Below are 27286 nucleotides of genomic sequence, written 5' to 3' on the forward strand. Positions count from 1 at the left end.
TGGGAAAAAATTCATTTGAAGCTTGTATCATGATGTAAGTTAAGGATCAAGAAGTTTCCATTTTTGGCAATTGAAATTACAGGTCCACTTTCTATTTTGGGAAATTTCTGATTTTGCTTCAAATTCTTCCATGATGAGGTTTGGCATGATACATGAGGCTTATATGGACATGAATGAGCTCCTTCAAATCAATTCCATCCATCAAATCACTGATTAAATCAATAGTTGACCAAGTTTGACTTTCTGTTGACCTTTCTAGGGTTTTGCATGATTGGACCACTTCTGATGAATTCCAAACCCTAATTCCTTGAGAACTTGATTTCAAATGATGTCCCAAGTTGTATGAACTTTTGATTATTGATCATGGTGCCCAAATTCTGCAAGAATGGCCACCATCCACTGCTTTGACTGACTGTTGACTGTCTTTGACCTAATTGCTGATGATTGCTTCAACTGCAAGCAACAAGGTTAAACTGACAATATTTTTGTACCTTGGAATGATAAACATATGAAAGGCAAAGATATACAAATGCAAGGCATGCTTGGTGATCAAGAATCACACTCACAAGGCAACCTACCCACTAGGAGGGAAACTAGGGCATGCAATGATCCTTGAGGCCATGATATGATATGATATGGGCCATGAGGGATCTTAGGGCCAAAATTGGGGTCTTACACTTTCTCTCTAAATTTCGCTCAGTCTTGGTTGTGTATTCAAACAGGTTTTCTGAGTCCCTTTTTATAGAAACATTGGACAACTTGAAAACCCTAAATATATTTTCCAATTAAATCTTTTCATATCAACTGTAAAGATCTCCTTGGAAAATAAACAAATCTGGTTGATATCCCTGATAGATTGCGCCAACTAGCCATATCTTCAATCAACCAATGATTGCCACCAATTGTGCAATCACAAAACACCAGACATTCATACTGAATGTTCTATGTACAGGATGTCATGACATCGGGTCTGACATCTGGAAAAATCCTGCATAATCCAGTTTCCTTTTATAGCAGGTACAGTCATACTGAAACAATCCTGCAGCATATGTCTTCCATATAAGCTCCAGCAGGTACACCCAATATCAGAAGCCTTAGCATTGTAAGTGGCATTCTGAAACAATCATGCTTGCATATCTTCTTTAACTCCAGCAGGTACATAAGATATCTCATGTTAAGACATCCCACATGACATCTTGTGAACACCCTTTGTTTTACCAAAATTGCTGCCAACTCTTAGAATCAACAACCATATTCACTGAAGAGTTCCCATGAGCGGGTAAAGGGTTTGCTTTCACATTTGGCGCGCGGTCCTCAAAGGACACCATACCACTCTTCATAAGCTTTTGAACCTCATACTTCAATGGATAGCAGTTTTCAATATCGTGTCCGGGTGCTCCTTGGTGAAAAGCACATCGGAGTTCAGGTTTATACCACCAGGGAAGTGGTTCTGGGATATGCGATGGGTTCCTCGGTTGAATTAAGTTCTTGAGAACTAGCGAGGCATACAGCTCTGCATACAATATAGGAATCAGGTCAAAAGAGACCTTCTTCCTCTCAAAGTTCTGCTGATGATGACTGTTATCGGTATTGTTGTTATTGTAGGTATTCGTTCTTTGTTGTGGTTCTTGTTGTTGGCGTTGATGTTGTTGTTGTTGTTGAATTGGTGTTGCTTGTTGATTAGAAAATACCGGAATTACTGATGACACTTGATGATGATGATGTTGACGGGGTGGTGGATTTCTTCTGATCTGAGGCCTCCTCTGCCTCCCACTGATTACTGCGTTGGTCTCACTATCCTTCTTTTTACCAAAGTTGCTACCATATCTCTTGCTTGTTGACGCATCATCTCTTGACAAACGTCCTTCACAGGCTCCTTCCTCAAGTCCCATCCCCGTGTTTACCATTTAGGTAAAATCACAGGGGGCACTAGCGATCATGCGTTCATAATAAAATGAACTCAGCATTTTCAAGAAGATCTTTGTCATCTCTTTCTCCTCCAAAGGAGGAGTGATCTGGGCAGCCAACTCCCTCCATCTTTGCGCGTACTCTTTAAATGTCTCTTTGTCTTTCTAAGACATAGACCTCACCTGGTCTCTATTCGGCGCCATGTCCACATTATACTTATATTACTTCACAACAGCCTCTCTCAAGTTGTTGAAAGTGTGAATGCTTGCACTATCCAACCCCATATACCAACGGAGTGCAACACCAGTCAGACTATCTTGGAAGTAGTGAATAAGCAATTGATCATTGTCGGTTTGAGTAGACATCTTCAAAGCATACATCACAAGATGACTGAGCGGATAAGAGTTCCCCTTATATTTTTCAAAGTCAGGCACTTTGACCTTCACCGGGATCTTGACATTAGGCACCAAACACAACTCGATAACACTCTTCCCAAATAGATATTTACCTCTCAGCGTCTTCAATTCCTTGCGCGGCTCAAGAAACTGATCTTTCATCTCGTCCATCTTCTCATAAACATCCGGACCCTCAGACGGCTCGGAATGATAGATGGTATCCTCTACGCGAGGCAAAGTGTGCATAACGGGAGGTGGCACGAACATGATCGGGCTAGATGTGGGCCTGGAAGCAAATGTAGGCCCAAAGCCTTTGGGCACAAAGTTGGGCAGCATTCCCCATGGGAATCCAGCAGGCATATTCGGTGCGAAGTGGGTGGTAGCAGCAGGCATGGTAGAGGTAGCCACCTCTGAAGTAACGGTCCTCACGGGAGGAGTTGCAGGTGTTGGAGAAGCTTGATTCTGAGCAGCAAGAACTGACTCCATCATGGCAGTCAGGCGGGGGATATCGTCCTTCATCTCTTTATTCTCTTGCTCCAAATGTTCCATGATTTTTATATGATTGGCTCGGGTATTGTACCGGTGAGTCAACTTGGCTAAAGCACAGAAGAAACACCAATCAGACATCTGGCGAAAACCTGCTTATACAAATGATGCATGAAATGCAATTCTTGATTATTTTTATTTTCAAGGAACTTACTATATCATTTGCAAATATATAATATTTAAATGGCAATTGCAACAATTTGATATAACAAATAATCTCTTTTTATTTATATAAATTGGAAGGATTACACTGAGTACAATTTCAGAAAACAAATGAAAAATACAAGAGAAAAGGAGACTAGTCATCCTAAGGATCCCTAACAACAATGTCAGAAGATCTGGTTGTAGGCGCGTACTTCCTTCGAATGCGACGGATCTCGGTCTCAAAAGAAGCCCTCATCCAAGTATTCTCAAGAACAAGCTGATCAACTATCTTCTTCCAAGCAATGGAAGGCTAAGGCATGCTAGAAGATGGAACCTCTAGCTCTCTCTGTCTCTTCATCACTCGGTCTTCAAGTAGCTCAATCAGTGCATCTTTATCCTTAGACTCCAACTGCAACTCTTCATGCTTCTTGCTCAAAGCACGGAAACGCTCTTCCCATATATCCTTCTCTTGCTTCATCTTGGCGAGCGCGTCTTCCAACTCCTCTACATCTTGGTTAGGGAGAGTTAATGGCTCAACCACAACCATAGACATAGGTCTTTCACAAGGATAAGGCATCTTCAACTCCATATCTCTCTTATTCACCCAAAGAGTGTAAGCTTCCAAAGCTACACAATTGCACGGACCAAGCTCGGATCTTCCTTTCATATGCACATTATGCCAAGCATGCACAATCTTCTGCTTCAAATGTTGGGGATCTTTACCCTCTTGATAGAAAAGACCTTCTAATAACATGTTATTAGGTTTGTCTCTCAAGGGGAACCCAAGTTGACGACGAGTCAAAGCAGGGTTGTAGTTAATTACTCCTTGTGTACCAATGAGAGGCGCATTAGAGAATTCACCACAACTATCAATAATCTCCAAACTGTTTAAAGATGGATCATACCAAACTATATCATCATTATTGAGAGTCATAAGTCTATGAGACCACCTTAGACATTGTTTGTTCTCCATAAAAGCAGGTGTCTGAGGCATGTGCGAAATAAACCACTTGTACAGAAGAGGAATGCAACAGACAATCGTTCCACCACCTTTAGAATTCCTTAGATGCAAAGAGAAATACATATCACCCAACAAAGTAGGCACATGATTCCCAATCAAGAAAAGTCTAATGGCGTTAACATCAACAAAATCGTCAATGTTAGGGAACAAAGCTAATCCATAGATGAGCAACACAAAGATAGCTTCAAAAGCGTCCGCACTACCAGCTTGAGCAAAAGTAGTAGCTTCCTTGATGAGGAAAACATATGGAAACCCAAATAATCCTCCTTTCTTCACCCAATGAGCCTCTATCTTAGACATCTTCAAGTGTAGAGCTTCAGCAATACTACTAGATCGGGGATCTCCTCCAATCCACTAAAAGGAACTCTAGTAGAAATAGGTATCCCCAAAAGATGAGAATACTCCTCCAAGGTAGGCACGAGCTGAAAATCTGGGAAAGTGAAACAACTCAAGAGTCCTTCAACCACATCAGCAAACAAGGTGGACAAAAGCTTCCCATGACGTTGTTTGAAGTCCAAGGACATCTGAAACTGTACTTCTTAGTGTTCCTTTGTCCACAATCCATGGTCTGAAAATATTTGCAAATGATACCTTAGTTCCTTGAAATTTTCGTGTGTTGAATGTTATGATGCGCATGAATGCATTAATGTAACAATCACAAATAAGGGATCACACACAAGGCAAACAAAGGTCAAGGGATGAATCAAGTCATTGTCAAGATCAATCATCCATTTCGGTGGATTATGGCTTACACCTTATCAACACCCAAGTTCCATTGATATTGGCAAGACTTGATTGGGTCAACCAAGAATCAAGGGTTTGTTGTGAGTCACGAGCATGGAGGTTGGGTAAGAACCATCCCAAAGGAGTGAGCTAAGGATAAAAACCTGTAGATCGTGTTCTAAAAAGTTCCTAGACTCTTAATTCCATCTATCAAATATTACAGGTTAAGATGACTGACTCATCGACCCATAATATTCTCTAGAGAAACTCGTATGAGTGAAGTATCGCGTAACAACTATTATCAAGTCTACACTTGAACAGTTTCCGCACTACGTCCTAAATATGCCAAGATGGGTTAAATGTTCTAAGGTCCTCACCTTCTCATACCCAATTAGAGATAGTAATGCCTAACCATAAATACTTGTGTGACATTTCCAAATCCAAAAGAGTCTCCACTGAGCAGATGGATCTCAAGCCAACTTGTTAAGGACTACTCCACACAAGTCGAAAATGACTATACCATCCTCCTATCTTAATTGTAATCAAGTTCGGGTTAGAACTTATCTCACCACTCAGAGATCACCAAGCATAACAAGCAGATTATATCACACATACATATATACAAACATCACATATGTACAAATATATACACACAAAAAGTAGGCTAAACCCACTGGAGACTACTCCCCAACAGAGTCGCCAATTAATTTCTGTAGCGGGAAATTCATGATCATCAAGCTATTAACAAGCTAGAGATCAAATAACAAGAGTCGCCACCGCGCTTTTATTGTTTCCAAGGGAAGAGGGAAAAGTATGAATAAAACCCAAAAGTAAGAAGTTTTCAAATCAAAATTAATAAAAATTCAGAGATCACGGGTAAGGGGGTTGGTTACATAGAGGGAAGGTGTTAGCACCCAAAGTGTCCTAGGTACTCCTAGGGAGCCCTTTTTATGTGCATATGTATTTTGTACAAAGTGATATTTACAAACAAATAGAGTGGGGGGATGAGAAAAGAATTTATTAATTATATTTTGGGGTTTGACACGACCTTCGGTCTCGTGCCTACGTACCAACATAAAAATGAGGGATCAAAACCTCGTAGTTCGTGATACAAATTTCAAAATGGATGCATTATTTTTAATAAAAATTAAGTTTGAAAGGCACAAAGGCCTAAAAATGGTTTGGATGAGTTAGTTCTTTTTGGCTTTTTGTAAAGTTTAAATCAAGTATAGTTAAGTTTACTGACAAGTTTGATTTAAGAAAATAAGTTTGAAAATGCAATGGCATAAGGCCAAAGTTTCTATCCTTTTTTTGCAAAAGTGGTCTGAGTTTAGAACAAAAGTGGTTGACATAAAGAAGATTTTGAAAAATGTAGGGATAGATTTTGAAATTAAATAAATGGGGAGAAGATGAAGAGACTATCCTATGTACAAAATTAAAATTTTAGAGTTGAAAATATATGACCAAATGGGTAGCAATCCAATAGACAAGAATGTTAATAGAAACCTAGAATTCCCTTGTACTTTTTAGAATCAAGCAACACACAAATGCACAATTATATTATCTTGAAGAGGAAGGCATCAAATAAAGATGGCCACATCCAAGCTTATCCATTCCATGATCTTCTCCAAATTATCCCATGCAACAAATGAATTCCACAAGTCACAGGTTCAAAATAACAGCTTCACAATGATCATGTTGCAGATGAACTTAGAGATGTCTTCAAAGATGTATCATTAGAGAAGTTATGGGATCCGGTTAATAGGAAGGTGGTTGTCAGCAGAGATATTATATTTGATGAGCAATTGATGTTGAAACACTCATATGTGACAGTTGTGCCAGATACTGATGTAGAAAGTTCCATTCAGGACAAGATTCATATGGACATTGAGGAGCCACCAGTGAGTGGAAGACAGGTTGTAGCCCAACAACAGGATGAACCAAACTCAGATTCAGGTGGAATGGAAGATTCAAGTGGAGTACAAGAGTATACAATTGTATGTGATAGGGAGCCCCATTGTATTAGACCTCTAGTCATACATGGGTTTGAAGTTTTAGAAGCATATGCTCTTCTTACTAGTTCAAGATACCGTTATACCTTTAGAGAGGCTATGGCTAGCCTAGAGAAAGATAAGTGGATGGGTGATATGTTGGAGGAGATGGAATCCTTAAAAATATAATGAGACATGGGATCTTGTTCAGCTACCACAGAGAAAGGGGGATATTGGTTGTAAATGGGTGTATAAGAAAGAGCCATCAGCAACATAAAAAGAAGGAGAAAAGTTCAAGGCTCGCCTATTTGAAAAAGGGGTATTCACAACAGAAGGGGATTGATTATGGTGAGTTTTTCAGTCCAATCGTTAGACATACCTCTATCAGAGTAGTATTGGCTTTGATACCCAACACTAATATACATTTAAAGTCGATGGCTTTGAAAACATCTTCCCTCCATGGTAATCTAGAGGCACAAATCTACATGGAGAAACCATGGGGATTTAGTGATAATAGACATGGCTAACTTGTTTACAAATTGAAGAGGTCTTTGTATGGGTTGAAGCAGTCTCCAAGACAGTGGTATAAGTGCTTTGGTTCATACATGCTCTAGATTGGCTATAGAAGGTTTGATTATAATTGTTGTGTTTATGTGAGGAGTCTTGATGATGGATATTTTATTTTTCCTGTTACTTTATGTTGATGATATGTTGATTGCTACCAACCATTTGCGTGATGTCAATGAGTTAAAGACCAAGTTGGGTAAGACGTTTGATATGAAGGACATGCGTGTTGCAAAGAAGATTCTTGGGATTGAAATTTACAAGGACTAAGGAGCTAATAAATTATGGTTGTCTCAGAAAAGCTTTGTTAAAGGTGTTTTAAGAAGACCTAACATGAGCAAAGCAAAGCCTGTGAGTACTCCATTGGCGAATCATTTTAAGCTCTCTTTCAAAAAAAATCTGAATACTGACTCAGAGATTGAAGATGTGTATGAAATTCCTTATTCTAGTGCAGTTGGTTGTTTAATGTATGTTATGGTTTGCACTAGACTAGATTTGGAACAAGTAGTTAGCCAAGTGTGCAAGTTCATGTCCAATCCAAGGAATCAGCATTGGAAAGTAGTCAAGTGGATCCTAAGGTACTTTAAGGGTACAACAGATCATGGTATCATGTTTAGCAAGGAGCAGGGTATCCACTAGTTATGGGATATGTGGATATTGACTATGCAGATGATCTGGATGATAGGAGGTCTAAAATGGGGTATGTCTATACTATTGCAAGGGGACCTATATACTGGAAATTATTAGTTCAATCCATAGTAACTATGTCTACAACTGAGGAAGAATACATGGTTGTAGCTAAAGCTGCCAATGATGCATTATGGCTTACAAGGATTGTGAAAGAGTTGCATTGTGATAGTCAGAGTGCTATCTATTTGGAAAACAATCATGTATATCATGCTAGGACCAAGCATATTTATGTGATATTCCACAAGATCAGGGAGTTATTGGTGTCGGGACAATATTAGTTTAGAAGGTTCACACTTCCGAGAATGCAGTTGATGTATTGACAAGTTCAAACACTCTTTCGACTTATTACATATTTCTCAACGTTAAAAAGGAAATGTACCTCCTAAGTTTCCAAGATGAATCATTATGCAAGAATCTTCATAGAGGTTTGATATTCGTCAAGATGGAGATTGTTTAATACGGCTCATATTGTTGAGAAAATTATGGGTATATGGGTTGTTGAGAGTATAACTCATATTGCTTAGATAATTAACTAACGGATGTTGAGAGAATATCTCATATTATTGAGATAATTATGTATAGAGATAATTGTTTTTTGAGGGAAACTAGAGATTAGGGTTTTAGATAAACTAAAAACTCAGATTATATATATGGCCTGTAACACTATAATCTATATGAAATTTACAAGATATAAATAAAAAGAACTATAGCTACTCTATAGTCACAAACATAGGCAATTTGGCCGAACTATGTGAACAAAGCTTTTGTGTGTTTCTCTTTACTCTGATTTGTGTTCGCATTTTTGTTCTAACACACCATCTACAATGACATCTTAAAATGTCTTACCTTCTGTTCTTGTAGCGGTAAATTCATGACCATTAAGTTATGGATAAACTTAACGTCAATAAAACCAGAGTCGCCACCGCACTTTTATTGTTTCCAAAGGAAAAGGGAAAAGTACAAACAAAACCCTGAGATAAGAAGTTTTCAAATCAAAACTAATAAAATTCTAGAGATTACAGGTAAGGGGGTTAGTTACACAGAGGGAAGGTATTAGCACCCAAAGTTTTCAATTCAAAGTGAGTGAATTGCTTTTAACAAAAATTTAAATTTTAAAGAGGCACAAGGGCCTAAAAGAGTTTGAATGAGTGTTAATTCTTGTTGTCTTTTTGAAATTTTAAGTCAGTATGATTAAATTCATTTACAAGTTTGATTAAGAAAAGAGTTTTAAAATCCAATGGCATAAGGCCAAAGTTTCTAATTTGCATTAAAGTCTAAGATTAGAAATCATAAGCAAAGAAGATATTAAAAAGGGGGGGGAAATTTTGAAATTTAAGAAGTGGGGGGAGATGAAGAGACTAATCCTAAGCCAAAAAATGAAAAGTTAAGAGTTGAAATGATCTGATCAAGGGGATTCAATCCAATAGACAAGAATGTCATATAGAAACCCATTTTCCCTTTGGACTTTAGAACCAAGCAATATCAATAAGAAAGTAGCAATATGAAGAGAAAGGAATCAAATAAAGATAGCCACATCCAAGCAAGCAACTTCATAATCTTCTTCTTAATCTTCCCATGCATCAGATGACATACTCCTTGATTGGCTCAGAGTAAGGTATTAGACACAGGTTCAAAGTAACATTTTTCATCAAGACCATGTAGCATCTCAATACTTGTATCAGATAAAAGCTCAAATCATAGTAACTTGGTTTCAAAAATGTTTGCATTGCCCAAGTCCTTTTGCAAAGGGAATGTTGCCTAATTATAAGTCCAAAGCTCAGATCAAATCCAACAGTCCACACAAACATTTTTTTAAGGTCCTAAGACCATAATCACAAACAAGATACACAAACAAATATATACAATCACAATATATGGATCAAGTGAGCAAAGTGAAAATGGCATAAACATAAACAAGTTAAATGAGATGTAAAACGGAAAATGAAATGGTAGATGACTAGAATTTAAATGACATAAATTAAATCACATGAAATTAAAAGCAATGATAATAAGAGTTAGTCAAATGTAAGTTGATTAGATGTTCAGTGGAGTTTTTGCTTTTCAATTGTTTAAGTCATTCTTTGGAGAACACTCAACCCTGTATTCACAAGTATGGATCCTTGACCAAGACATCTTCCAAAGGAAGGGAAAAAGGCCAAGTTTTCACACAATACCAAGAAATGGGGAGACTTAAAATCTCACTTACTAGAACGATATGCCTTTGGATCAAAATTTAGCGCTATGTTAAGCAATTATAATTGGACTTATGTAGAAGTCACAACTATCAAAGGCCGGGAAATAGAAATTTTGGTGTTAATGCATGTTAGAGATATGGTATAATGGACCATACTCCTAAAACATACCACACACAAAAAGAAAATGATCAAAGGGATAGACCTAATCTCATTCATACTTGTATTAGTTCATCTAACACAAAGTTATTGATGAACCAATTAGACTTAGGATATTGAGACTTCATAGGTCAATGAAAGGGATGAGATATAATGGGATTGAAGATGAAGAGGGAGGGGATATGAGATAAACACAAATTGGTCATGGGAGGAATTTTATCAAATAAAAATCATTCATTCATTTTGGGAGATGAAATGTACATTTCATCAATCCCCTAAATCCAAATATTTTAATCCAACAAAAGTCAAATCAATCTTAACAAAGGCCCAAACACATAGTCAAAATTCACAAGTCAATAAAAATGGATCAACATAATTTCTACACAATAAAGCAATTAAAATGATAACATGAAATTATATCACATTTTAGGACTTAATTCAATTAAATTATATTATTATTTACTCTAATTTATTTCATTTTATCAGATATTACGCGGTATTTCCTTTCTATTTATCTCAGGTATCTATTTGAAGCAAAATTAAAAAAAGGAAGAAAAGGAGGTGCAAAAAGAAGTTTTTGGAAACAAATAGCAAAAGCCAAGCCCAGCCCAAAGAAGGCACAGGCGTTGTGCCTGTGACGAGCGTCACAGAGGTTGTGACGAGCGTCACGCTATATGCACTTGTGTGACGAGCGTCACACATGGTGTGACGGACGTCACACCATTCCCCTATATTTGAGGCACAAGGAACGCTTCAGAGACGTTGAGAGAGAGTTGAGCCCTATTTCCACGCCCAACTATTCTGCACGTTGAAGACTTTTGACGCGGAAGCAGTTGCAGGAGGTGGCATATAAATAGTAGCTTTTTGGAAAGCTAAGGGTTCCATGCTTTTTCCAGATTTTTGCCGTTTTCGCATTTTCTCTTCTTCCAGCAGCTTAGGCATATTTTTACAGTATTACTTTGACAAATTTTTATATTGTTTTCCTTTTGCAATTCTATTTTTTTTTCCAGCTCTTAATTAATTTTTCGCGCAAAAGTTTCTACACTGGAAACTATTGTGTACCTTTTACCGGATCTAACCTTACGTTAGAATCTAGTTTTTTATTCCTTCGTTTTATTTATCTGCCTGATTGAAGAACTCAAGAACAAATCCAACCGGTCTGTGGTGGAGTGTTCAAGACTGCTATTTAATTATTCAGGTTCTTTATTTATTTGTTGAATTTATATATGCTTCTTTTTATTATTAATTTTTGCTGCTTGCCTGTGATGAATCTGTTTATGCATGTTATTTATTTAAGTCTGTTTAGCATGTTTGGCTGATTTATTTAGGTATCGGTATGTAAAGTAAGCGAAATGAAGGAATCAAAACTAAGCTGGTTTAATTAAGTTTAAAATTAAAATCACTCTTTTCACGGTCTCAATTTACAGGTTTAATAACAAAGTTTTTGTACGAAAGTAAAAGACATAAAGAAGTTAAAATCAATAGAGCGAGAGTTTGAGGTTTTGACTGGACAGTGTAAATTGAACATTAATTCTAGATCAGGGCGAGAGCAATTTTTAGAGTTAATTAAATTCTAACATTTTCCAAAAAGTATTTTTAAAGATTGAATGTGAGGGCGAGAGTTAAGCATTTGAGTTTAATCATATAACCTAAGTCAACAGAGCGAGAGTTTGAGATAAGGGTGTTTAAACGATTAGTGTTTTCTTAAAAAGAGTTTCTATGGATTCTACTGTTTTCAAAAAGTGGTTTTTGCCTTAACTATAAGTGACAGCTACGTTAATATAAAATCATAGTTTATTCAACAGAGCGAGAGTTTGAGATAAAACTTTTAACCAATAGAGTCAACTGAAAAGATTTACTTTAAAACCAAGAAACCAATAAAGAATTGATTCCCTAATTACGACGAATTACATACCGATATCCGCTTATTAGATATTTATTTTAGATCTTATTTTAGTTTTAACGTTTCCCCCAAACAATCAAAACATCATCTGCCTTAGCTTTACGAAGTAACCTTAGATAACGGTATATCCATTCATAAGTCCCTGTGGGATCGATATCTTTTAAAACTACGCGATAGAACTGTGCACTTGCAGTTTGTACCCCAATTCGACTCATAAAGTCGAGCGATCAAGTTTTTGGCGCCGTTGCCGGGGACTTTTATTTAGTCGATATCGTAACTCTCCTGTTACGCTGTAGAGACTAAGGCTTTTCTTTTTTTCTTTTCTTTCTTTCGTTGATTTGTATGCCACGCACTCGCTCTCAAGGCGAACCGCTCTACTTACGAATCAACGATATCGAACTATATCTCCGAGTCTTACGACGAATTCGGGAATATCGTGCTGCAAACAATCTCCCTCCTGTAGAACTTCCTGATTTCAAAAATATTTTCCCTTCGATACCCGAGATGGCAGAACCAGCTCGTGCTCTTAGAGATTACGCCGCTCCATCGCAAGATGAACCGCATTCAAGTATTGCTCCACCCGCAATCGAAGCAAACAACTTTGAACTCAAACCTTCAATGTTGCAGGCAGTGCAACAGAACCAATTCTCTGGGAATCCTACCGAGGATCCTAACCTTCATTTATCCGTATTTATCAAATACGCTGATACTGTTAAAGCTAATGGTGTCACTTCAGAGGCAATTCGACTTCGTCTTTTTCCTTTCTCACTAAGAGATAGCGCTAGAAGATGGCTTCAATCTCTTCCTTTTAACTCAGTCACCACATGGAACGAGTTGAAGAAAGTTTTTCTTGCTCGATATTTTCCGCCAAGCAAAACAGCTATGTTAAGAGGCCAAATAAATGGATTTAAACAGAAAGATAACGAGTCTCTTTTCGAAGCATGGGAAAGATACAAAGACATGATGAGACTTTGTCCACACCATGGTTTAGAAGACTCGTTAGTAATTCATACATTCTATAATGGTCTCCTGTACAACACGAGGTTAACAATAGATGTCGCCGCCGGTGGCGCGCTAATGAACAAACCTTATGCAGACGCTTACCAACTTATCGAAAGCATGGCTCAAAACCACTATCAGTGGGGAACCGAACGAACAATGGTGGAAAAACCTCAAACGAAAACTGGCATGTACGAGATAAGTAACCTTGATCATGTTAATGCAAAAGTGGATGCTCTGGTCCAGAAAATTGAAAGTTTAAATGTATCACCTCCAGCCACAGTAGTTGCCATAACTCAGAATTGTGAAGTCTGTGGAATCCAAGGTCACACTCCTGCAGATTGTCAACTCCTAACAGGAATCCAAGCGGAGCAAGTAAACTATGCTCAAGGAAGCCCCTATTCGCATACCTATAACTCAAATTGGAAGAATCATCCAAATTTTTCATATAAGAGTAATAATGCTCTATACGCACCTAGACAATCTCCAAATCAAGCCCCAGCTATACCTCCGGGATATCAGAAGCCGACCCCATCTACATCTAACAATAACGCCCCTAGGAAATCCAACTTGGAAATCATGATGGAGAACTTTATAGCTTCCCAACAGCAAACCAATAAAGATTTCTTAAACTAGAATGTACACACTGGCGAACAAATTAAACAACTAGCAAGTAAAGTAGATGCCCTGGCTACCCATAACAAAATGCTGGAAACACAAATATCACAAGTAGCTCAACAACAAGCGCCTACTGCTGCCCCAACTGGTACATTTTCTGGCCAACCCCAACCTAACCCAAGAAGCCACGCTCATGCAATTATACTGAGAAGTGGAACGGAAGTGGAAGGACCGTCTGACCCAAGGATAGAAAACCAAAACTCTGAAAGGTCAACTGAGGAAAGTGAACCTAAGGAAAAGGCAGAGAGTAATAAGGAAACCGTAGAAAAGAAGGAACCTTATGTACCTCCACCACCTTATAAACCACTTATCCCTTACCCTCAAAGGCTTGTTAAAACCAAAGATGCGGGCCAATTTAAAAAATTTGTCGACCTACTAAAACAATTAAACGTCACTATTCCGTTTACAGAAGCTATTACGCAAATGTCCTCATATGCCAAGTTTTTAAAAGAAATTCTTTCTAATAAAAGGAAACTTGAAGATAGCGAAACTGTTACACTTACTGCTGAATGTAGCGCTATAATACAGAATATACCTCCTAAACTTAAAGACCCAGGTAGTTTCTCTATACCCTGTCACATAGGAAAATTTGTCATAGACAAAGCCTTATGCGATTTAGGAGCCGGTATTAGTGTTATGCCTTTATCCATATGCAAGAGACTTGAAATGGGAGAATTAAGACCAACTAAAATGTCTGTGCAACTAGCAGATCGTTCCGTAAAATATCCTGTAGGAATTCTTGAAAACGTTCCAGTGCGCATAGGTCAATTCTACATTCCAACTGATTTTATAATTATGGATATTAGAGAAGATGAAGTTACACCCATTATACTGGGAAGACCGTTCTTAGCAACCGCCGGTGCAATCATAGACGTAAAACGAGGACGACTCACTTTCGAAGTAGGAGAAGAGAAAATTGAGTTCATCCTTTCCCAATTTTTGAAAGCACCTGCAATAGAAGATACATGTTACTTCATGGATATCATCGATGAATGCATAAAAGAAACAGAGTTAGAAAAAGACAAATCATCTGACTACCTTGTAGAAGACAAACTTAATCAATGTTTAGCAATAACACCGGACCCTACGCAATGCCTCAACAAACCAACCTTAGACCTGAAAACACTTCCCAAGAATCTGAGATATGAATTCCTAGACTTAGAGCTTGAACGACCAGTGATAGTTAATGCTGACCTAGGAACACCCGAAACAGAAAAACTCCTGCATATCTTAAGAAAATATCCAACCGCACTAGGTTACAACATCACCGATCTTAAAGGAATAAGTCCTTCTATTTGTATGCACCGCATCATGTTAGAAGAAGACTGTAAAACTTCTAGGGAACACCAGAGAAGACTAAACCCGATCCTAAGTGAGGTAGTGAAGAAGGAAATAACCAAGTTATTAGAGGCAGGTATCATATATCCTATATCTGATAGCAAATGGGTTAGTCCTGTACACGTAGTACCAAAGAAAGGAGGCATAACAGTCATTGAAAACGAAAAAGGAGAAACTATAACCAAACGAATCGAATCGGGATGGAGAATATGCATTGACTATAGGAAACTAAACAAAGCAACCCGAAAAGATCATTTCCCTTTACCATTCATTGACCAAATGTTAGAACGATTAGCAAAACATTCACATTTCTGCTATCTAGACGGTTACTCAGGTTTCTTTCAAATACCGATTCACCCTGATGACCAAGAAAAGACAACATTCACGTGCCCTTTTGGTACCTTCGCTTATAGACGAATGCCGTTTGGCTTGTGTAATGCTCCTGCAACTTTCCAAAGATGCATGATGGCAATATTCGCCGATTTTCTAGAAAACATCATGGAAGTATTTATGGATGACTTTTCCGTATGCGGACAAAGCTTTGAAGAATGTCTTGAAAACCTAGAGAAAATTCTAGAGCGATGTGTAAAAGTAAACCTAGTACTTAATTGGGAAAAATGCCACTTTATGGTACAAGAAGGAATTGTTTTAGGACACATCATCTCAAATATAGGAATTGAAGTAGACAAGGCCAAAATAGAGGTAATCGAAAACCTTCAACCTCCGAAGACTGTGAGAGAAGTACGAAGCTTCTTAGGACATGTCGGTTTTTACCGACGATTCATTAAAGACTTCTCTAAAATAACTAAATCTTGACCGGATTATTGATGAAAGATGCTGAATTCATATTCGACAATAAATGTTTAGAAGCATTTCAAACGCTTAAACAAGCACTGATCTCCGCACCCATAATGCAGACACCAGATTGGAATGAACCATTGGAAATAATGTGTGATGCCAGCGATTACGCTGTAGGTGCTGTTTTAGGACAACGAAAAGATAAAAAGCTTCATGTTATATATTACGCAAGTAGAACTCTAGATGAAGCACAAATGAATTACGCCACAACCGAGAAAGAACTTCTAGCAGTAGTGTTTGCGCTAGATAAATTTCGTTCTTACTTAGTCGGAGCCAAAATAATCATCTACACTGACCACGCTGCTATCAAATACCTCTTAACTAAAAAGGATGCAAAACCTAGACTCCTAAGGTGGATCCTGTTACTACAAGAGTTCAATTTGGAAATCAAGGACAAAAAAGGAACTGAAAACGTAGTAGCAGATCACCTATCTAGACTTGAGAACCTTGAACCGGAAAGAACAGCAATTAACGATGATTTCTCGTACGATAAGCTTATAGCTACTTTAGAAGAAAATAACGCTGATAAACAGGTAGAAACTACCTTAGCAATATCTGTTACACCGTGGTACGTTGACCTCGTCAATTATTTAGCTGTCGGAATAGTTCCACCTACCTTATCCTACCAACAGAAGAAACGATTCTTCTATGACATAAAACATTATTACTGGGATAACCCCTTACTTTTTAAAAGAGGTCCCGATGGTATTTTCCGTCGGTGTATACCCGAAGAAGAGGTAGAAAGTATAATCCAACACTGTCACTCCGCTCCTTATGGTGGACACGCAAGTACATCCAAGACCTGCTCTAAAGTCCTACAAGCCGGTTTTTATTGGCCAAGTATATGGAAGGATGTACATGCAACTATTAAGAAATGTGACAGATGTCAACGCACACCAAACATATCTAGACGTGACGAGATGCCACAAAAGGGCGTTTTGGAAGTCGAGATTTTCGACGTGTGGGGAATAGACTTCATGGGACCTTTTCCATCCTCTTTCGGTAACAAATACATACTCGTGGCAGTTGACTACGTATCAAAATGGATTGAAGCTATAGCTTCTCCAACAAACGACACACGAGTAGTAACTAGACTCTTTAAGAATATAATATTTCCAAGGTTTGGTGTCCCAAGAATAGTTGTCAGTGATGGTGGATCGCATTTCATATCCAAAATACTCGAAAAACTACTGCTTAAGTATGGCGTAAGACATAGAGTATCGACACCTTACCACCCTCAAACCAGTGGGCAAGTGGAAGTATCTAACAGAGAAATCAAACAGATACTAGAAAAAACAGTCGCCACTTCAAGGAAAGACTGGTCATTGAAATTACCAGAAGCTTTATGGGCATACCGAACTGCTTACAAAACACCCATAGGGACAACCCCATTTAAGCTAATTTATGGAAAATCCTGTCACCTCCCGGTAGAATTAGAACATAAAGCCTATTGGGCTATTAAAAATCTAAATTTAAACTATAAAGCCGCCGGTGAAAAGAGAATCCTTGATATAAGCGAATTAGAGGAACTCAGAAGAGACGCTTACGAAAATGCCAGGATCTACAAAGAAAGAACAAAACAATGGCATGACAAGCGCATATCAAGGAAAATCTTCAAACAAGGCGATACAGTCCTTTTATTTAACTCTAGACTAAAGTTATTTCCGGGAAAACTACGATCTAGATGGTCAGGTCCTTTTCAGATCACTAATGTTTTTCCCAGTGGAGCAGTAGAAATTAAAGGTAAATCTATGGAACCATTTACCGTAAACGGGCAACGTCTAAAACATTATCACTATGCAGAAAACAATGAAGATTCGCAAGTCTTGCACTTAGACGAAATGCCTCCAGAAATCATAGATTATAATTGATTATTTTTATGTCGAGCTTGCGACATTAAACAAAGCGCTTAGTGGGAGACAACCCACAAATTATTTTATTATTCTATTATTATTATTTTTTATTTCTTCCTTAATTATTCTTTTAATTTCTGTTTAGTATTCATTCTTAATTTATTTTAATTTATTAAAAACTTTTCTCTTCTTTCGGCATTTGGCCAAATCCTGACTAAAACTATTGTTTTTCTTTCCTCTAGCTAACACTAACCTGATGGGACATATTGATCGTATGGGTATCAAATTCAGAGGAACAACTCAGAAACAAAAGTTTGAGGAACTAGCCACGAGAGAGATGCTACCTAGCCTGTATGCTGATGACTGGGCAATGACTGCCCTTGGACTAAGACAAAGTGTCCTGTATTTGCTGAATCAGATAGGGTGGGAAACCGCTCCTATCCGTAGACAGTTTGTCACTTACCGGAGACTGACTCTAGAATTCCTTAGTTCTCTGATCTATCTACCCAGCCATGGAAAAGGAATAAGCAGAGGTTTTATACAATTCAGAATGTTTAACATGGAGTACCAATTTAATATTCAAGATTTTACCAACCTTTTAGGCTTCCCTACATCCTTTGATACATTTACAGTGAGCCAAGAAGAACTTTTTGAATATAGAGAACTTGAACACTTTTGGGGTAACTTGACTGGAAATGACGATCCCGAGGAACATGAGTTTCTCTCTGGAAACATACATAACCCGGCCTTTCGCTATTTCCATAAGATCATGACCCACACGTTATTTGGGAAGAAGCCAAACAGTACCACCGTTTCACGTGATGAACTCTTCATCATATTTTGTGCTTCCCAGAACCGTCCAGTAAACGGTGCCACTTTTATGTTAGCAGATTTGGACCACCTTATCCAGGATGAGCGAGCACCAATCCGAATAGGCGGTTTGATAACTATGATAGGTAATGCTATTGGATTACGTCAGCCTATACTTGACTTAAGCCCTTTTTGTGGCATTACTACTATGAGTATACCCTTCCTCTTCAACACTTTCTTTATAGCAAACCTAGGGTCTGATGAGTTTGAGCTTATTATTGATAACCAAGTTCTTTGCCTATTCACCATGCCCGATCCTAGGACTAGTGTTCACAACCGCAACAACTGGCTCTACAATCTGAACGAAACCCCCTCTCCTTCTAGATCCACTGAATCCATCCAGGACTATGAGATTTGTGATGACTATGAGACTTATGATGACCACATTCCTTATGCTGAATCAGATCCTCAGACACCATCTGGATATCATGATATTGATCCTCCTCCTCAACCTGCTCAGACCGAAGAATCGGCAATACCCGACCTTAGACATCATATGCCCGGAACTGATTATAACACTGCCATGGAAGCTTTGATGTCAGAACAAGATGCCCTCAGAGAAGAGTTCACTAGCTTGAGGCACGAATTTCTGGGATACATGAACAGTATGACAAACCAGTTTCACGAGTTGCTATACCGTGTTAACTCCTTTGCTCCTCCGGCCAGAGATCGTGCAGATGGATAGAATTTATTTGTTTTTCTTAGTTATTTAGTCTTAAGCTAGATTAATTCGTTAATGTTATTTCAAATTATGTTCGTATTTGTTTCTCTTTCGTATTTTTGTTTTTCTCCATTGTTACATTATGATTATTTTATTGAAGCTATTTATTTATTTTATTATGTAATATTTATTATGCTCTCTACTGTTGCTGCCTACATGACTTATTAAAGAACAATATATTTATGCACTATTATGCAAAGTAGAATGGCATAGAAGAGAAATTTAAATAGCAAAATAAAATAATCTGAAGCAAAGCAAAACGAAATAGTAAAAATAATTTACAAAAATCATTATGAAGAACGCTAGCTGAAGCCTTGCCAAAAAAGACTGTGTGACGAGCGTCACACAATCTATGACGAACGGCACGCTAATTACTTCTGACACCCGTCATGCATCTGTAACGAGCGTAACACCCTCCAGACTAGGTGAACGTTACAGTGTCGTTGGAGACGAACGTTACACCCTTCAACTTTTTATCTTCCCCATTTATTCACATTTACCCATATTTATTTACTTTTCAACCACCTCCTTTCCAATTTCCAAATTTCTTTCCTATAAATACCCACCAAACCTCCCTTCATTCACCACAAACCATTCTCTAATATCAAATAAATTTCTTTTCTTTCCAAATTACTCCTTCAAATTCATTCATCACTATGGCGGAAAACCAGAATTTCGGAAATATCATCTTCCGATCCGAAGATGAAAATTATCAAAGGGAGCAGTTCGAGCGTTTCCAACAGCGAGGCGTCGTCTCCACCAGGTATCCCGATTTAACTTGTTTACAACAATTAGGATTACTCCAAGGTATCGAGTGGATGCTCCACCTTGCCAACTTAACCTTCCTTTGCACTCATAATCAACCCACCTACCCCTCCCTAACCTTAGAATTCTTAAGTTCATACGACTACACCACTCCCGCCGGTGAAGACGAATTTTTAACCGGTACCGCAACCTTCCGTATGTTCAACACCGAGTACTCCTTAACCCAAAACCAATTGAGTACCATGCTACAATTTCCCATAGAAGGTCAGGTACACCCCAGAATACCTCCAAACTCAAACTGGAACACAGTTGCCGTTTTCGATCTTTTCAAGCGAATTTCCGGTATTGATGCCAACAACTGGGAAGAGCTCCTTCTTTCCCACATACATAACCCAACTATCCGGTACTTTATCCGCATCTTGCAAAACACCGTTTTTGGAAGACCGAACAACAGCAAGGTCAACTCAAAGGAGTTATTCTTCCTCCATTGCGTCTTCGAACCGGATACTAAGGTAAACGCCGCCTCCTTTCTATTTCATCATATCCGCACCTTATATGCTAGAGGCCGGCAACCTTTTATAATTGGTGGATTAATCACCACCATAGCACTTGGCTTAAACCTAGGGGACCGACTCCAAACTTTAGAATCTTTACCTCCCCTATTTATGGATATAGGCTACTGTCGGTCCAGCCGCCTAATAAAGAACCGAATAGGCGGAAGATATTACCTTATGGTGAATAACCAGGCCGTCCCAAGCGTTGTTCTCCCCAACATTTCCCTAACCGATGTCACCAATCCCAACCGCCACCTCTATGATCTGAATGCTCCCGAAGCTACCAGGCTTTCGCATACAAACCCGTCTGCAGACGAGTTCGAAGAAATGGAGCAAGGTGATAACGCTCCTGCACAACAATCAGTTCCGCTCAACCCTTCCGATACTGCAGCTGGCCCATCCTCCCGACGTCGTCGACGAAGAAGGCCTGCAACCAACGACGACATCATGGATGCTATTGATGGTATGCAAGCACAGAATGTCGAGATGATGCAAATGATGCGTCAAATGCAACACCAGCAGGAAGAGAGGAATACCATAACCAATCAGCGGTTCACTGAGTTGTTTAGTAGGTTCGACAACTTAGACTTACGTCAGCGATCACCAGGCCCAAGAACAAGAGGCGGAAGGCAACCTTAACTTTCCTTTTTCCTTTCTATTTCATATTTCATTTCGTTTGCTTAAAACATTGGGGACAATGTTTATTTTAAGTATGGGGGGGAAAACCATGTTCTTTCTATCCTCCACTTTGCTTTTCAAGTATGTTATTTTCCCTTTCATTGTTATTTCCCTTTCTTATTATGAAAAAAATAATAATAAAAACAAAATTATTATAATATATATTTATTTTAAGTCAAGTCCCTAGTGTGAAAAATTATTATTATCTATTTCCCCTCAAATTTTCATGAGCCATAACAGAAATTCAACACACCCGATAAGTATAAAGGTCGCTTATTTTATAAAACTTGAGTGAAATCAAAAACAAAAATTATTACCATAACAACGCTCTGAGAACCTCAACATGTTAGATCAGGATAAGTACATATTATACCAATCCCTTGAACTTTTAGTTTTATAGTAACCCCGAGTAGTTTATACGAGAAGTCAGCACCATCTTAATAGCAAACTACGTGGAGAGCCGAAGAATATAAGTGAATGATTCCCAAAGTAACAAAAAAAAAAATATATTATATATATATATATATATATAATATATAATATATATATATATAATCAGGAAATGCACTAATTAAGTTAGGTGATCCTTACCAGATCATTTAATCTAAAGGTTGCAGATCATACAAAAGCATAATACGAGAGATCCATTATGAGTTGGTTCAGTAGGTATCTGGTACTGAACTTGGTAGGGCGGACTACGGTCCGATCCCCCGCAATTTGCAATGGACTGAATAACGAAGTTATCCGACTTATGTACCAGAACTTCTAGCTAAAAGGGGATCAGAATCACTAACAGGTTACTCCACTATATGCGCGAAAAGATAAAGGGCTTAATGTGATTTCGCTAGAATGAAAACGGGTGAAATAAGAGTAAAGGAACTAGGATAGCTATACTGGCATTACTCGAACTGGTTTGCATAAGGTGGGGTTATCTGAGGTTGTGACAGTGGTTGTTGATGTCAAGATTAAACTCAAGTTACTTCTAAACAAAGTTTACATGCAACTTAATACGAATTGATGCGTGTTTTGAAATTTCATCTGGCTAAAAATTTTAAGTTCTATACCGTATTTTGCTTGAGGACAAGCAAAGATCTAAGTATGGGGGAGTTTGATAACATGAAATTATATCACATTTTAGGACTTAATTCAATTAAATTATATTATTATTTACTCTAATTTATTTCATTTTATCAGATATTACGCGGTATTTCCTTTCTATTTATCTCAGGTATCTATTTGAAGCAAAAGTAAAAAAAGGAAGAAAAGGAGGTGCAAAAAGAAGTTTCTGGAAACAAATAGCAAAAGCCAAGCCCAGCCCAAAGAAGGCACAGGCGTTGTGCCTGTGACGAGCGTCACAGAGGTTGTGACGAGCGTCACGCTATATGCACTTGTGTGACGAGCGTCACACATGGTGTGACGGACGTCACACCATTCCCCTATATTTGAGGCACAAGGAACGCTTCAGAGACGTTGAGAGAGAGTTGAGCCCTATTTCCACGCCCAACTATTCTGCACGTTGAAGACTTTTGACGCGGAAGCAGTTGCAGGAGGTGGCATATAAATAGTAGCTTTTTGGAAAGCTAAGGGTTCCACGCTTTTTCCAGATTTTTGTCGTTTTTGCATTTTCTCTTCTTCCAACAGCTTAGGCATATTTTTACAGTATTACTTTGACAAAATTTTATATTGTTTTCCTTTTGCAATTCTATTTTCTTTTCCAGCTCTTAATTAATTTTTCGCGCAATAGTTTCTACACTGGAAACTATTGTGTACCTTTTACCAGATCTAACCTTACGTTAGAATCTAGTTTTTTATTCCTTCATTTTATTTTTCTGCTTGATTGAAGAACTCAAGAACAAATCCAACCGGTCTGTGGTGGAGTGTTCAAGACAACTATTTAATTATTCAGGTTCTTTATTTATTTGTTGAATTTATATATGCTTGTTTTCATTATTAATTTTTGCTGCTTGCCTGTGATGAATCTGTTTATGCATGTTATTTATTTAAGTCTGTTTAGCATGTCTGGCTGATTTATTTAGGCATCGGTATGTAAAGTAAGCGGAATGAAGGAATCAAAACTAAGTTGGTTTAATTAAGTTTAAAATTAAAATCACTCTTTTCACGGTCTCAATTTACAGGTTTAATAACAAAGTTTTTGTACGAAAGTAAAAGACATAAAGAAGTTAAAATCAATAGAGCGAGAGTTTGAGGTTTTGACTGGACAGTGTAAATTGGACATTAATTCTAGATCAGGGCGAGAGCAATTTTTAGAGTTAATTAAATTCTAACCTTTTCCAAAAAGTATTTTTAAAGATTGAATGTGAGGGCGAGAGTTAAGTGTCATACGGTGAACTGACTTTTTGTTTTTTATCGCAATGTCGCGGTTAGCAAGAGTCGCCACCGACTTTTCTTTTATCCCATAAGGAAAGGTGGAAAAGAACAGGAAAGACCTTAATTTAAATTCTTAGGTTCGGGAGGTACTTTATACAAAGGGAAGGTATTAGCACCCTTTGTATCCATGGTTATCCATGGGCTCTTAATTGCTCAATCATTTATGTTTTCCTTGTTTGAAAAAGTGTTTTGAGAAATGTGTAGGAGATATTTTGAAAATGAGAATTTAACTTTGTAATGATTCTTGCATGAATGTATACAAAGTGGTTATCTCGTTTAGTTCTTTGAAAGTAGTTTAGAAAAATATAACTCGGCAATGATCCTAGTACGAATGTATGCTAAGTGGTGATTTTCCAAAAAAGACGTTTGAAAGGTGTGAGGTGTGAAAAGTATTTTTTTAGGTTATGAATGAGCAATTAAGGTTATACCTGTCCGAGGTCTTTCCGGGCATTTCCTATCCTTATGAGGGTAAAACTGTCCTTACTATTGAGAAGTAAGTAGTTTTATCCTTGGGATGTAGAAGGGTCATCGTAGGGTCATTGATTGGTCATTGAAGGCAACAGTTGTGAGGATACCTTAGCATTCGAGGGGACTATCATCATTTAACCGTAGGCTACACCGAAGGGTCATCGAGGGACAAAATCGTATTTCCGAAGGCAACACCCGAGGGACTAGGATTTATTTTATGATGATTTAATCGAAGGGCCATTGCTAAGTGTATCCCCACATTCGCGGGACATGACCGTAATACCGTAATATCGTAAGGCAAAAGAGAGGTCCAAGATCACTTATTTAAAGGTCATATTTAAAGTCAATTAAGTAATTAAGTCCATACTAAAATCAATACATTAAAATTAATACATTAAAATTAATTAAGCAATTTAGGGTGAGTCTCCCCAAGGGTATCCCACAAATAAAGTGGAAGACCTAAATGGCGATCTTTTTTCTGAGACATATGAACCTTTGCAAAATTCAACAAACGGGTTAGCATACCAAATCCGGGTGCAATCGAGGATTACATCGTAAAAGAAAAATAGCAGCAAGAAAACAGTGTATAATTAACATAGAATCAACCAGATACGCATAAGACATAACAAACAAGATATTGGCGGCTGCCCTTGTTCGCCTCTGCTTCGCCTAGCGAAGGTCTAGCGAACACTCGCTGCGTGCTCGCTTAGCGATGTGCTAGCGAGCGGCTGCGGGTTTTGAATTTCAGAACAGTATGACTTCAACCTGCGGCATGGCTTATGGCATCCAACACATAATTATATGGTTCAGCATTCACAATATCCAGGCACACTTAAATTCACATGCAAAACCTCACATATGTTTATGAATTCAATCATATTATCACATGCAAGTTAAGAACATAAAGCGGTATCACATGCAAATTAAGAAAATAACACGATAATAGTAATGCAAACCTGTTTGCAATCGAATTGCAACCTTGAATTGGCGAGCCGGATTGAGTTGGGCGGCGGGGGCTTCGAGGCGGGTGAGCGGCCTTCAGGGTTTCCGTCTTCCGAATTCTCTGGATCAGCAGGGTTTCTGTGTTTCTCCCTCTGGGTCTGTCTGTCCTTTTCGTGGCAGAGGAGCTGGTATTTATAGTAGTAGTAGTGGTGACCTAATGGGCTTAAAATGAGGTCCAAAACTTCAAATTCTCGCAAGCTTCGCTAGGCGAAGGAATTGCTCGCCTAGCGAGCAAGCTAGGTCTGGGCTTTTCTCTGGATCCGATGCTTCGCTGGGCGAAGGAGCTGCTCGCCTAGCGAGCAAGCTGTTTTGGGCCGCCTTTGGACTGGGCCTGTTGTGAGCTGGGCTTTTGTCCATTTGATATCAGCGCCTTGCATAACAAGTCAGAGGGTCTTGAGAAATGCTTTGTAGTGTCGATGGGCAAATTTTGGGGTATGACAGCTGCCCCTGTTCAATATTCTTGAACCGAGAGAGTAGAATGGTATGTGCCGTTCGTGGTCTGGAGGTGAAAGATTATTGAACACTATAATGCCCCAAAAATTTGCGATTGTCAATCAGGGGCGAGTCTTGATGGAGATGGGCTTAGAGATGCCATCCAGGAAGTTTGATGACGAGCTTCCGATTGTGTCGTACATTAGACGATGTCTGAAGATATGGATGTCATACCGGGTCATACGCTAGACCGTATAGTGAATCATCCATCATGCTGTTGACTTCGCTGGGGAATCAGCGTGTGCTATATACTGCTGGGGATAAGGGATCAGAAATGTACCTGTCCGAAGGTAGCATCTGAGGAGATGAAGGTTTAACTTGGTCGTACATTAAACCATATCTGAGCAGGATGAGCCGTCCGTTAGGCTGAATCTGCCGAAAAGGGAGTGGTCGTATACTAGACTACTCTTCAGAAATGTACCTGTCCGAAGGTAGCATCTGAGTAAGGGAGTAGCCGTATACTAGACTACCATTCAGAAATGTACCTGTCCGAAGGTAGCATCTGAGTAAGGGAGTAGCCGTATACTAGACTACCATTCAGAAATGTACCTGTCCCAAGGTAGCATCTGAGTAAGGGAGTAGCCGTATACTAGACTACCATTCAGAAATGTACCTGTCCGAAGGTAGCATCTGAGTAAGGGAGTAGCCGTATACTAGACTACCATTCAGAAATGTCCCTGTCCGAAGGTAGCATCTGAGTAAGGGAGTAGCCGTATACTAGACTACCATTCAGAAATGTACCTGCCCGAAGGTAGCATCTGAGTAAGGGAGTAGCCGTATACTAGACTACCATTCAGAAATGTACCTGTCCGAAGGTAGCATCTGAGTAAGGGAGTAGCCGTATACTAGACTACCATTCAGAAATGTACCTGTCCGAAGGTAGCATCTGAGTAAGGGAGTAGCCGTATACTAGACTACCATTCAGAAATATACCTGTCCGAAGGTAGCATCTGAGTAAGGGAGTAGCCGTATACTAGACTACCATTCAGAAATGTACCTGTCCGAAGGTAGCATCTGAGTAAGGGAGTAGCCGTATACTAGACTACCATTTAGAAATGTACCTGTCCGAAGGTAGCATCTGAGGAGATGAAGGTTTAACTTGGTCGTACATTAAACCTTACTTGAGTTGTTGAAGATCAGAGTGGATCGTACGTTAGATCGTATCTGAGCTGGAGGTCCAAATGGGTCGTACGTTAGACCGTATTGGAGTTGCAGAATGAGCCGTACGTTAGGCTGTATCTGAAGAAGAAAGTAGTCGTACGCTAGACTACACCCCGGAATATACCGTACGCTAGGCAGCATCTGAGGATTTGAGGGTCCAAATGGGTCGTACGTTAGACCGTATTGGAGTTGTTGACAGTCAGAATGGATCGTACGTTAGATCGT

The 27286-nt window shown here is 38.7% G+C and overlaps 1 non-coding gene across 1 annotated transcript; it reads right to left on the bottom strand.

Moving 5' to 3' along the window:
• Positions 1-13118: 13118 nt before the first annotated feature.
• Positions 13119-13225, bottom strand: LOC127099790 (small nucleolar RNA R71). The gene has a single exon (XR_007794260.1). It is a non-coding gene; the product is annotated as a small nucleolar RNA R71 (small nucleolar RNA).
• Between the last annotated feature and the right edge of the window lie 14061 nt (positions 13226-27286).

This window comes from Lathyrus oleraceus, chromosome 6 (assembly GCF_024323335.1).
Source record: "Lathyrus oleraceus cultivar Zhongwan6 chromosome 6, CAAS_Psat_ZW6_1.0, whole genome shotgun sequence".
In the NCBI taxonomy this organism is placed as follows: Eukaryota; Viridiplantae; Streptophyta; class Magnoliopsida; order Fabales; family Fabaceae; genus Lathyrus; species Lathyrus oleraceus.